General features: G+C 56.9%; 1 protein-coding gene across 1 annotated transcript in view; it reads right to left on the reverse strand.

The window, feature by feature from the left end:
* Positions 1–12153, reverse strand: part of LOC308180209 (discoidin domain-containing receptor 2-like) — a 60310-nt gene extending 48157 nt beyond the window's left edge. Inside the window, exon 1 of the mRNA XM_080561428.1 lies at positions 11999–12153. The gene's annotated coding sequence lies outside the window, so the exon portion shown is untranslated. The remainder of the gene's footprint in view (positions 1–11998) is intronic.
* Positions 12154–12224: the final 71 nt, after the last annotated feature.

Below are 12224 nucleotides of genomic sequence, written 5' to 3' on the forward strand. Positions count from 1 at the left end.
AATTCAGCTACTTTCATGGTGCCCATGTGGTATCCTGCAACCCAGAAATATTTCAAGAGCGTTGTCAGAAGAGATAAAAGGTGGTCTCACAGCATGGAAAAAAAAATGCCTTGAAAGTGCCGTTAATTATTTACAAGCCAGACATGTTTCGGCAGGCTTAAAACCAGCTTTTTCTTCCAGTGCTTAAAAACAACAGCTATACTCAGGTGAGCCTGAGCAACAAAGCAAGGAATCTGAAATTTGTGGCTGACGAACAAGCGAGCAGTTTGCACCAAAATCGGAAAGTTTTTATCCCAGGGCCACTGCCTGATCAGGTAGTGCTGGAAGTAAATGGACAAACACTGATGAGCGCTTTGGTGCTAAGTGAAGGCAACTTAAACAGCTAAAGACAGACTGATGGTGTTGAATATCTGACTCTGTACTGAGCCCAGAGCTCCCCGGGAAGAGGAGCTGCACAATCACGCTGCAGAAATGAAGCCAGGAGAGATGCCCCAGACCTTAATGGCTGTGGCCAGAAGGCAGCCACAGTTACCAGCTGTGGGACAGGAACACGTGTCCAAGTGAGAATAAGGAAAAAACCAACTGGAGTAGAGCCTGAAATCTTTGTGTGCCGGGCACAAAGCACCACCCTCCTGCAGCGGCTCTGCCTCAGGCCCCTCGTGTCCCTTGCCTCTGAGCCACCCCCAGCCCAGCTCTGGCAGGACCACTGCCTGCCCTTCCCGAGAAGGCCACGGCAAGCACCAGCACCTCCTGTCAGACGGGACCAGGGCCTCACCTGAGCCATTGCAGGCTGAGCAGGGACAAGGGAATTGAGCGAGGGACAGCCCCACCGAGGGGTCAGGCCTGCACGCAGCTGCGCTGCTTATTCTTTCAGCGAGGGGTGGTGGAAGCCAGCCCCGTCCCCGCCTGTCACAGCATCCCAGAACGGCCAAGGTTGGAAGGGACCTCTGGAGACCATCAGGTCCAACCCCCGGCCGTGCAGGATCACCTAGAGCACACGGCACAGGATGGCACCAGGCGGGCTTCGAACATCTCCAGATATCCTCTCCATCGCGAGAGCATGTCAGACCCCAGGGGAAAAGGCCGCTCAGCTCAGCCCAGCTCTGCCAGCATCAGCCTTCTGCTGCGAGGAGAGCCACCACCTGCCGCCCACCTGGGAAGAGAGGGAGGAGGAGCAGAACCTGGCACAGAGAAGCATGGGAGGCAACCTCCAAAAAAAAAAAATACCTCAAAAAAAACCAAGCCACTGCAGCATACAACATGCCGCTGAGAGCTGCGCTGCAGGACAACGGAAGGTGGCTCAGACAGGACAAGGCAGCGCATGTGGTGACATGTGGACACCTGATGCGGGACAGACCCTCCCCAGGCACACTCGGAGCTTTAACACTACCACAAAAGATCCAAACAGCAGCACCCAGCAGCCTCCCGTGTGCCCTGTCTTTAAGCACACGCCCCAGCTGCCACGTTTTGGGCTGCCTCAAAGACAGGGGTGAGAGCAGATGTGGAAAGTTGTGCGTACTTACACCTGCAGGTCAGAACATGCAGAGCGAGATCAGTTTGCTGCAGTTGTAGGGACAGAGCCCCAGCGAAGACGTCATCCAGACGAAGAGTAAACTCCCGGCGTAGAGCAGCACTCAGCACAGACACGCTTGTAAACACTCTCCCTGTCCCTCTTTGCCAACTGAGCCGTCAGAAAGGGGCAGAGAAAAAACACTGTCTGCAAACAGACCCCCCTCCCTATCCCTGGACACCGGGACCTGCCCAAGCAGGCTCCAGCCTCTTCGCTCTCGTCTGCGGGACGAGCCAAGTACCTTCCAGCGTCCTGCGAGAGCTGCAGAGAACCGCTGCTGCTGCAGGGAAGGGCTCAGCTCGCTCGTACGAGCAGTAACCTTCTGCTCCAGGCTTCTGACACCTAATCCCTGGAACCAGCGGATATATTCAGCAGGCAGCAGGCCTCTTTCAAAGCTGACCTTTCTGCTTTAAGCACTAGATAGTATCCGATGTTCCGAGCATTGTCCTCACGCGTTCTTCCCCCGCACGGCGTGCCAGCTCCTTCTGCCCTCCAGCTCCGCAGTGAGGTTGGAGCAGGGAAGGTGCAGGGAGCGCCGGCAGCAGAGGGGGCCGCACAGCTCGCAGGACCGCTGGGGAGAAGCCCCGCTAACACCTGCAGCGATGCTGCTCCACCTCCATTGCTCTCGCCCAGAAGTTTTCTACGTTTCCTGCGCTGGGCAGGTTTCACCAGGAAGGCCGACGTTTGAACATGTTATCACGTCTGGCTCCAGATCAGCCACCGTCACTGGAGATTTTCTCCCAGAGACACGGAGAAGACAAGCAGAGGTCACCACAAACCGTAAGCACCAGCTCTAAGCTCCAGCGAGGAGGCACAGGGACAGACCCCTGCCAGAGTTACCGGTGTACGGCTGAGCCGCTCAGCACACACGAGCTGTCAGCCGAAGCCAGCCTCTTGCTGACGGCCTGCAGAGCTGCTGCTCCCGACCCTGCGGCCAAAGCCTGACCTCTGCACTTCTGGCCCAAGGCTCCGTACGGAGCAGCTGTCAGCAGCAGTCGCCTGCCACATTTCTGCGATTCCTCAGCAAGGACCATCACCTTCAAACAACCAGAAGACAGCAGACGCCAGCGCTCCCGGCCCTTTCCACAGCCCCTGGTATGCAAGACGAGGCCCGGGCAGGCTCTCGGCGAGCAGGACACCCCTTGGCCTCTCTGCTGGCAGGGACAGAGCTTCGAACCCACCCAAGCTCACCGCTGCTTGCTGCACAGTGCTGCAGTGCTCCTCACGTGTGCAGGAGCACCACATCGAGCCCCAGGTGAGCACAGAGCAGAGGACAGCACGATGATCGCAGCCACCGAGATCGATCGGCTCACGGGTCCCCCACCTGCACGCCGTGAGCACGCGCACCGTTCCACAACCGCCCCGCTCCACGCGGGGACAGCAGAGCCCAGGGACACGGCCACATTTCGGCCCAGCAGCACAGCCCCGGCTAGGGACTCTTTCACCCCCCCAGCAGCTCCGGTGTTTCTGCCACCCCCCTCCCAAGCGAGGCCCGCCGGCCCCAGCCAGCGCGGGGATGTTGCAATCCCCAGGCTCTGTCTGAAGAAACCAGCCCAGCCCAGATGACACAGGAGGCCGCTGGGTTGGCCTCGCTACATGCCATTCATCGGCTTCCAGAAGCTTGTGGCATTTCTGGAGGCAAGTTTACTCCTCAGATGTTGAGAGCCGTTCTGCTCTCGGGAGCGCGACGGGCGACTCAGATGTGCGCTCCAGCAGGCACGCTCAACCCATGACCTGGTGTTTTTCTGAAATAAATGCGAACCCGGGGGAAAACGCTCCCCTCCCAGCTCGAGGGGCTGAGGAGGGCAGATGAAAGGCAACCACACGCCTTGTGTATGTGTGGCCTCGGCCCGGGCTCACAGCTGGCCCGCACCCGGTCCCATGCACGGCTCGGGGCCGGGGATGTGCCCCGCGCTCAGCCCACACCTCCTACGAGCCCAGCGCCCCCCTGGTGCCGAGGGGCAAGCAGCCTTGTGCTCCTGTGAGCAATGGGACACATCCTGCACGTGCTGCCTCACTTGCTGGAGCCCGTGCAAACATGAGAAAACCACCGCACGCGGGGCCCTGGCTTCTTCTCTGTGGAAGCAGCGCTAGGATGGGCTCACGTTTCCCGTACTAGCACGGAAAAGGCAGGAGGATTCAGATTCGTTACTCGTTGTGCTGCGAGCCCTACTGGGACATTTCCGAACAGCTCACTTAAAGGCACTGAAACCTGCAGGATGAGGTAATTCAAAGCTAAACGCATAACCCACGCGGCAGGGCGGTTCAGTAGGTACGGCTCTCAAGCTAAAGCAAATAAAAGCTGATCCGGCGCAGTACCCAGCTCCATCCCCGTACGTCTCCAAGACTTGGCCAGACAAAACCACGGCTGAGTCAATCACACGCTGGAGACGGTCCCACCTCGAGCGGGAGGTCAGGCTGAAGGCCTCCAGATGTCCTCTCCAACCAGCATTTCCACGGCTCTGTGATAGCGGCGGCGAAGAGGCAGAGGAATTACTGCCAGCAGCTTTATGAAAGACTCGCATCGGGTTTCTCCGGAGAGATCTCTCTAGATTAAATTAAAAGGCCCGGTTAACGAAGATGTCGGCACTGACACAATCTGGGCTGACCACGTCCTGGCAGGGATACTGGAGTACCAGTGCCTGTGCCTCGACGCGCCGCACAGGTCTCAGACGGGGTCAGCACACTGCGTCAGACTGTCCCAGCACAAATTAGCACCCGCCATAAGAGATTTCTTCCTGGCATTTAACTTCAGCTGTGTATTCAAGTGCAAAAGCTCGCAAGACTTCACAAACACAAGTTAAAAGCGAGGCGGCCATGAGCTCGCAAGAAGTTTGCAGCAACTTAGCAAAGTGATTTCCCGCTAAGTCTGTGCTCCAGGGAGGTCTCAGAGGCACTGCTGCTATTCCGTGTCCTTCCAGTGCTGGGAGGAGGCCAAAAATGCCACCCTGGAGCCCGAGCCACTGCTAAAGGCGGGGGGCTGAGCCCTCGGGAAGAGGGCAGCACGCCTGCACGAGGGGCTGCCCACTCCTGTTCTTGGGATGAAGCCGGGCCCAGGTTGCTGACACGCAGGGGAAGCTGCAAGATCGCTGCCAGCCGTGCGGATGGATGGCATCAAGCTGACGGGAGGAAAGACACTTTGTGGAGTGGGGTTACTTGAATAGTGCCCATCACAATCCGGACCAACGCGAAACTCACCACTGCAAAGCAACGCGCGCGGGACGAACCCAGAGCGTTGGGACCCCCGTGGGGGGGCAGCGAGGAAGCTGGCCGCGAGCCTGGCGCTGCGAGCCTGAGATCTGTTCTCACCTGCTGGGTCGCAGCGTGTGGCCCGCGCCTCAGCCCCAACAATATCACAGCTCACAACACGCCCGTGCTCACAGGCATCCCCAGCTCAGCTCCTCTGCAAACACAGGAACGAAGGAAATCTTCCTGGCCCATCGCCTTCCCCAGCACGAAGGTGTGACGGCTTCTCGCTGCGGGGCAGCCCTGAGCGCAGGGAAAGGCACCCACCACAGGCTGACGTTTTCATACCAGTGCCCCAGCTATTTCTGCCTGTGAGTGCGCTTTGACAGGCAGAAACAAACGAGCGCAAGTGAAATAACACAACAGTAATATGGGTGGGTGATGAAACCTGAAGCTTGGCTAGCGTTAGCTCTCAGTAAGAACACAGCACGAGTGACCGAGACCAGCACCAAACGAAACACGCAGCAGAACATGCCCAGCTTCTCATCCTTCAAGGAAAAATAAAGGCTGAAAAGACAGCGTGCTCTGCAGCTCTGCCTCTGCTCGCCCCTCAGCAGTTCTCCGTTGCTGATGGGTGGGACATTTTTACACCTTAAATGCTATTCCCAGAGAAACTCGCTTTTCATTTGCGCTGCATAAATTCATTTGGTTGGAAGAGAATACCCCGCCCTCTTCTCCTGGCTCCCAACTCGCAGCTGGCAGGCTCGGGACGTACGACAATCCTCGGGAAGAAGCATGACTGTTTGCTTTGTCCCTCCCTCCCCTCGCCCTCTCCTCCATCCCCATGGCACATCCAAAACCGCCACCTCCCTGCCACCTCGTGTCAGGCTCTCCCGACCCTGCGGCTCTGCAGGCAGATTTGGGCTCGGTACCCAGGCATCACGAAGGGAAGTCAAACCAGGTCAGGAGAGCATCATCCACGCCGGGAGCCTGTCCAAGCAAACACCCAGAGAGCTGCTGCCTTCAGAGCAGACAGGCCCCAAACCCAGATTTTGGGACAACCCCACCCAGTTAATTCCTCGCTCACGCGTTCTGCGAGCACCAGCTCTGAGCAGGCGGGCGTTTTAATGCTCCACGGGCAAACCGAGGTTTGGGCAGCGCTTCTCGGGTACAGACCCACACCTCCCATGCGTGTGCACGGTCTCCAGGTGGGCAGCCGGCCCGCCACCAGGCCAGCAGGATCCCGTCCAGGAGCAGCGTGAAAGAAGACACGGTCGAGCTGCTCTGAAAAATAAACAACCTCAGTGCAATCAGCCGGAGCAACAAGTGCTTTACCAGTCATCTTCGTTAGGAAAAAAATATAATATATGATCCTGGGATTATTAGGCAGTACATAAGGAAATGGAACCAAATCAAGTCACGTTCACAATGATTTTACCTAGAAAATAAATCACAATGACACAAAGTGGATATTTTAACTTGCATTGGACTACACGCTCACGAGAACCCTAAGCAGCTCTACGAAATACCCATGTGCAGGCATGCCCTGGGGAGAACGTCTACGGAGCTCCGGAGGAGCAGACGTGCAGAAAGTGACACAAGAGCAGCGCCACCACGTCTGTGCCCACCCGGAGGGCCGACTTGCTCCCACTTGTTTCAGCAAAAGCTCCCAGAGGCGAGAACAGAACAGACTGCACTGCAGGCAGAGCAGCGCGGTGCAGAGGCAGCTGGTTTAATGCGTCTTGCCTTCTACACGCCTGCCTTCACGTTACATAAACCACCGTCAGATTTCAGGTTTTGATTTGAAGTTATCCCTGCCTAGTCTAACTTTATTTCATTTTTAAGAGACTGGAAACAGGGAGCTCCTCAGCTCCCATTTCCGTAACCAGTATCAGTGAAACTCCCCCCAGATCAAACAGCTTTGTGGAAGTAATATGTCCTTGACTCAGAAGAGGGAATCATTCCGGGCACAAGGAGACCCATCAGAAGGGTTACCTTCCCACCTGGCCTGTGAGAACAGGCTGTGCTTAAAGCTACTGGCAACAAAGCTCAGCTCGTTCCGCTCGCTGGGAGCGCCAACCCACCACCACCCCACAAAAGCTTTATGTAACTCTCAACATCCTCAAACCGTGCCCGGGATGGTTCTGGAAGAGCAGGCCTTCCCAATAAGGACACCTTCAGCCCCGCTGCTGTCGAGAGAGGTGGAAAACATCCCTCTGGAGAGGGCCCGGAGGTCTGCGGGATCCCCCGCAGCACAACGCTAGCATTAAGGCTTCGCTGCTCACTAGGTTCTGATGCATTAAGAGCAAAAATATCATCAATCCTACACAAATTCCTCTGCTGACGCCAGCAGAAAAAGGGCCGGGGAATTAAGGCAGATGAGAGCTTTCCCTCGCTTGGGCTTAGCCCAGCGCCACACACGCTAAAGAGAGAAACAGAGCTGAGGAAAGATGAAATACTTCCTCGCTCTCCTGCTGCTGTCCAAGCAACAGGACCCAGCGCTCAGGAGCATCCCTTGGCACGCTTCGTATTCAGCGAGCTCTTTTTGGAGCACAAAGCCGTCCTGAAGACGGCTGCTTTCACAGCCTCTAGTGTTTTGCGTGTGCCATGAGGCCACTGGGCATGTGACTGGTGTGTTAAAGCTCCCTGGCTCCCCAGCCCAAGCTCAGATTCTTTCCCTACAAAATACACTGCATGAGCTCATCTGCAAGCAATCAGCCTGAGAAATCAGCTTGTTAAAGGAAGCTTCTAGGAAAGCAGAGATGTCTCCTGAGAATTTGGGGGCCTACACGGTTTTAACCAGTTTGTTAAACCCCAGCTGCTCTTCTCCCCATTGGGGTCACACAGCCCAGAAGCCATCTCTCCTCCCACACAGCTCCAGACACCAGGACGGTTTGCCGGCGCCTCACTGCAGCATCACGTTTTGAATCTCCGCAGCCTGCGAGCACTCACGTTTCTGTGCAAACTCTTTCACTTTAAGCAGGCTCTTAAGAGTGTAAGAAAAAGCTCTGAGCTGCAAGTTGAGCACCATCCGGAAAAGGAATCCATTAAAGAGGTGAGAGCAGTAACCTGGACGTAAGACAGTATTTTCTCCACTTCTGGATTCTGGACGTGTATCAGCACTTCCCCACAGCCAGCTCGCAGATCCCAGGCGCTCCCACGGAGAGGAGCCACCGGCAGAGCGGGAGCTCTGAAGAGAAGTAAGGGAACGAGCTCCTGGAGAGCCACCTTCACTCTGAAGCTGATTCAAGTGATGCAGAAGAACTTTCCCCAAGCTTGCGGTGAAGCTCCAGGAGCATCCCCAAGCCCTACGCTCCGCCCTGTGCTACGTCCCCACAGGGACGCACGCTTTCCTTCCTGGTGAAAGCCTTGGGGAAGCGCGAGCAGAGCAAAGAGCAAGGAAGAAGCGCAGCAGCAGCTTCCCAGACTCCGCTATCTGCCCGTCTTTGTGGGGCCAGCTGCGCCTTGTTCCCTGAGGAGGAGCACCATGGTGGTAGCAGAACAGGCAGCACCGCTCTCGTGCCTGCACATGCAGAACTGCAGCCCCTGAGCTTTCAGGAGAACAGGGACTGCTGCTCTGGAACCCCAAAGGGGAGGCAGGAGGATCAGACCTCCTTGCTTTTCACGTCTTTCCATGAAAGCGCTCACACCCTGCCTCAGCTCTCGGCCCCGACACCCAGGCAGCCCTTTCCTACCTGCCCCCAGCTGGTCATTCAAGTACTTGGAAATTTCTTCCTTGAAGTTCTTGGATAGAAATCGCTGTTCAATGTTCTACACAGCATACAGGAAGGAAAAAAAAAAAAGTTTGCCTGTTTCTAACAAGAGATCATGAGGACTGAATCCTTGGCTCTTCCCAGCCCGGGATTATTCCAAGGGAAGTGATTATTCACCACTTCCAGCGCCTATTTTCAATTCAATTCGCAAAAGTAACTGTTATGAAACAAGCAGAAGGAAGCAAAAATCAGAGGGGAAAGGTAAAATGCATTAATCACCACGAGAGCAGAGGATCAAGTTAACCATGCTGGGGCTGGGATCTCCCTCAATTTGTCTCTTCACTAAAGCCACTTGCTAAGTACTAAAAAGATCAGCTCTGGCACAATCACTAGTTCTTGAAGTCATGGAGTCATTTAGGCTGGAAAAGACCTCTGAGATCATCAAGTTCAGCCATGAACCCAGCCCTGCTGTCCACCGCTAAGCCATGTCCCCAGGCACCGCGTCTACACGACTCCTAAAACACCTCCAGGGATGGTGATTCAACCACTCCAGAAATGACCATGAGAATCCCTGCGAGGGGCTTTGTTCTGTACAGGACGGGGTGACGGAGTCACAGTGTGACCGTCCTGGTCAACAGCGGCACCTTCTAGCTCCAAACGCGACTCAGCCTCACGCGAATTTGAAACGCTGCCCTAAAGAAACTGGTTCTTTAAGGAAGAAATAGACCTTTAGCTCTGCTTGACTGCAAACATTCAGGCTACACAAAGTGTTGTGAGAAAAAAAAAAAAGAAGTCTCCAAGTTCCTAATTTTGTAAGATTAAGAGCAGACACCCCCAAACGTACGCCAGCTACTAAACGCAAAGCGCCCTGCCCAGCAGAGGACCGCTGCCCCCATGTCCCTGGGCACGCACCTCGCGGTAAGGAGGGAGAGCGGGGGCAACACCACCGGGCTCAGCTGCTGCACCCCACAGTGCAACTTCTCAACCAAATCATGGAGGAAAAGAAGGAGACTTTCCGGCTCAAGTTCGAACTCCTTTTTAAAAATCAGTTTATAACCACTAAAACAAACACAGTAAGAACAACTGTGCAGTAACCGGGAACCTGCAAAAACAGCTGCAGCGTAAGAGCAGTGCAGGCGGTGTTTGGCAAACAGGAGCAGAGACAAATGGCCCAAGGGGATGGCAGAACATTTAGGGAATAAGGGAACCAAGCAGCAAGCCCCACCCCGGGCCCACAGAGAACCTGCCTCGAGCCCATCCAGCCAGGGCGTGCCTGGCAGAGGCAGCCACCCCGTGCTGTGGGCGCTGGCTCCACGTGAGATCTGCCTCTCCTCTCAATGCCTCCCCCTTTCTGGATGCCCAAGCCTCTTCCATGCCTCTGACTTCCCTGGATGGTCTCAGGCCAGCTGAGAGCATCCACAGGGAGAGCACAGCACCTGGACATGCCGCTCCCTGCCCCGGTCGCTCACTCAAAGGGGCTCCAGGCTGTTACTCCATAGTCCAAAAGCACTCACACAGGACATCCTTGATCCCGCCAGGGCCCCCACTGCAGGCAAACTCCCCAGGAAAGAGCCATCTCGCAAGGAACACGGAACAAGCAGAGTGCTCCAAGACCCCGGTTCTTGGGCATTTCAACCACTTTGAAGTTACTCGAGGACACCTGCAGCAACGGCAGCCAGCGACCACATCGGGTGGCACAGAGCTGCAGCAGCAAGCAGCACTGCTACAGAAAAATCACCCCGTCCAGGTCCCGTAGCACCTCTGCTCCAGCTGAGACAGCTCCAGGGTATTTGGAGAAAAAGGCAACTTTTTGCCACCATCTCCGTAGTGGCCGCTCAGGGCTGGAGGATCCAATCTCCACCCGGTTCCACCCATGGAACTGCCTCAAGCCCCAGCTGACAGCCGCGTGCTTTGAACACCCTCCTCCGTCACAAGCTGAGAGCTTTCAGTGACACCCAGGTGTTGTTCTTGGCTCTCCCTCCCTCACCACAGACCTCTCCATCTCCCTCATCTCACGGCCTCTCCAAGGCCGGGGCTGTCACTGTGTACAAACCAAATTCAGTGAAGATGTGCCAAAAAAATATAAAAAATAAAAAGTCTTCTTGGGCAGCGAGGCGAATGAGAAAGAAGAAAGCTCCTGGGAAAGGCACGGAGCCCACGCCAGGGGAGGAGGAGGTCACCTGGGCAATTCCCAGGGCAGGAGAAGGAAACCGAGCCTCAGGGTCTCTCGTGGACGGCTCCTGAAAGTTGAAGACAGGGCAGCGATCTGACCGCAGCCTGCAGCCATCGGAAGGCCACGGAGCACTCGCTACCAGCAGAAAGCCAGCACACCCTGACGTCTCCCGGGGGACAAGCACGCACCGGGGTAATAGAATTAGGTCTCATCAAAATGCAATTGCTTTCCTCGATTAGACACCAGAGGCCAGGACAAGCCACGAGAGGCACCACAGCTAGTTCCCAGGGAGCTCCTCGTTGCCCCACGCGGCTGGGGGCGCTCGGCCAGCCGGGCAGCGGCGCCCTGCTAACGGGGCCGGGGGCTGCTGGAGGGGAGCGGGGCCCTGCCCGCACACCGCTGCTTCTGGCTCCAGCAGGGAACCGCCGCTACGCTTTTTACAATATATATTTTTTTTCTTTTTCCAAAGAAGTCCATTAGAGACAGAAGAGCTCAGCATTTGAGACCGAAGCGTTTCAAAGCGCTGATTTATCTTTCAATCTCTGAGCACAAAAAGCAGTGAAATAGGAGTCTCGGTGTTGTTCCCTTGTAACATTTTTCCCCTTTCTACCCCAACAAAGCCAAGCACACAGAGTTCCACTTTATCACTCTTTCTTTTCTTTCCTCTTCCCTTTTGCGCTTAAAAATTCCACCAGAGGAACAGACAAAAAAAACAGGGTCACACTCTCGTATTTTATCTTTGCTTCTACCTCCCTCTGCCCCAAATTAACCCCCCCGAGAATCCTGACCAGCCGGAGAAACAAAACCACGCCAGGGACCCGGTGCAGAAAGGCAGAGGGGAACGCATTAACACCACCAGAAACCCAAACACCGAGCGGCAACCAGAGAAAAAAAAAGCCCGAACAAAAGTTTAAAAGCGATGTTTTCCCACAGAACCCTACTTAAGGAGGGGAAAAGAAAAAGAAATAAAGAAAAAAAAAAAAAGGAATGCTTTCAGAAAGGGGAAAAAAAACCACAAGGCAGCCGAGGAGCCAAGGCAGCCAGCCCTGTGCGTGCCACCCCCAGCCCCGAGGGGAACGCGGCTCCGGGGGCGGGAGGCAACCGAGGCCCCGCGGCCGCTCCGAGGGGCCCCGGCCGTGCCCCAGAGCCCGGAACCGGCCGCCAGGAGCCGCCGCCGGCCCCGGGAGGGCGCAGCGGGGCCTACGGCGGGCACCGAGCCCCCGGCTCGGCCGCCGCTCCCCGCCCCGGGCCCCGCACCGAGCGCCGCGGGCTGCCGGCGGGGGGGGGCGGAGCGGAGCCGCCCCGGGCAGCGCCTCCCCCGGTGGTGGCGGCGCGGGGCCGGGCGCTGCCGCTTACCTGAGGGCCCGGCCGGCGGCTGCGGGCGGCCGCGCTGCGTCCCGGCCCCTTTCGGCCGCCGGGAGGGCGAGGGCGGGGGCGGCCGCGGCTTCGCCGCTCTTAAAGCGACAGCCCGCGGGCGGCGGGGGCTGCCGGGGCCGCGGCGCTGAGGGAGGGAACGGGGGGAGCGGCCGCTGCTGGGGCACGGAGCGGGGCCGGCTCGGGGCCCCCGGGAGCGTCGTCTCTC

This window comes from Anser brachyrhynchus (genome assembly GCF_964034855.1).
Source record: "Anser brachyrhynchus genome assembly, chromosome: 19".
NCBI lineage: Eukaryota > Metazoa > Chordata > Aves > Anseriformes > Anatidae > Anser > Anser brachyrhynchus.